The sequence below is a fragment of the Pygoscelis adeliae genome, unplaced genomic scaffold (assembly GCF_000699105.1).
Source record: "Pygoscelis adeliae isolate BGI_AS28 unplaced genomic scaffold, ASM69910v1 Scaffold432, whole genome shotgun sequence".
NCBI lineage: Eukaryota > Metazoa > Chordata > Aves > Sphenisciformes > Spheniscidae > Pygoscelis > Pygoscelis adeliae.
In genome coordinates this window covers 85971-86394 of record NW_008824289.1, presented here as the reverse complement: position 1 = coordinate 86394, position 424 = coordinate 85971, and positions in this window count along the sequence as shown.

Sequence of the window (424 nt, the reverse complement as noted above, 5' to 3'; positions counted from 1 at the left end):
CTTGGGGGATCGCCCTGACCAGGGCCCTGGGAGGACCCAGACCCCTGGGAGGATCCACTTGCCATGGCCGAGGCACAGGGACTGTCCCCCGCTGACACAGCCCCGGCCCAGCACTCCCCAAGGACACCCAGAACCAAAGCGAGACAGGGTCAGTCCTTCCTGCTGGCAACCAAGTGACGCTCACGTTCGTCCAGACACAATCCAAACCCCGTGTTTTCTTTCGATAGCAGAGCTACCCAGCAACTGCATCTTCAGCATCCAGGGACGATCAAAAAAACCAAGCAAAAAAAACCCCATAGCTACTGAAGCGCTGAGGGTTGCCTCATGCATCATTTTGAAATTCACCTTTTTAAGGGTTCGTGCAGGGGCACCCTGAGGCTCAGCACCCCCTGCTTTGGGGCACGGCGGGGTGGTTTGTCTCCCG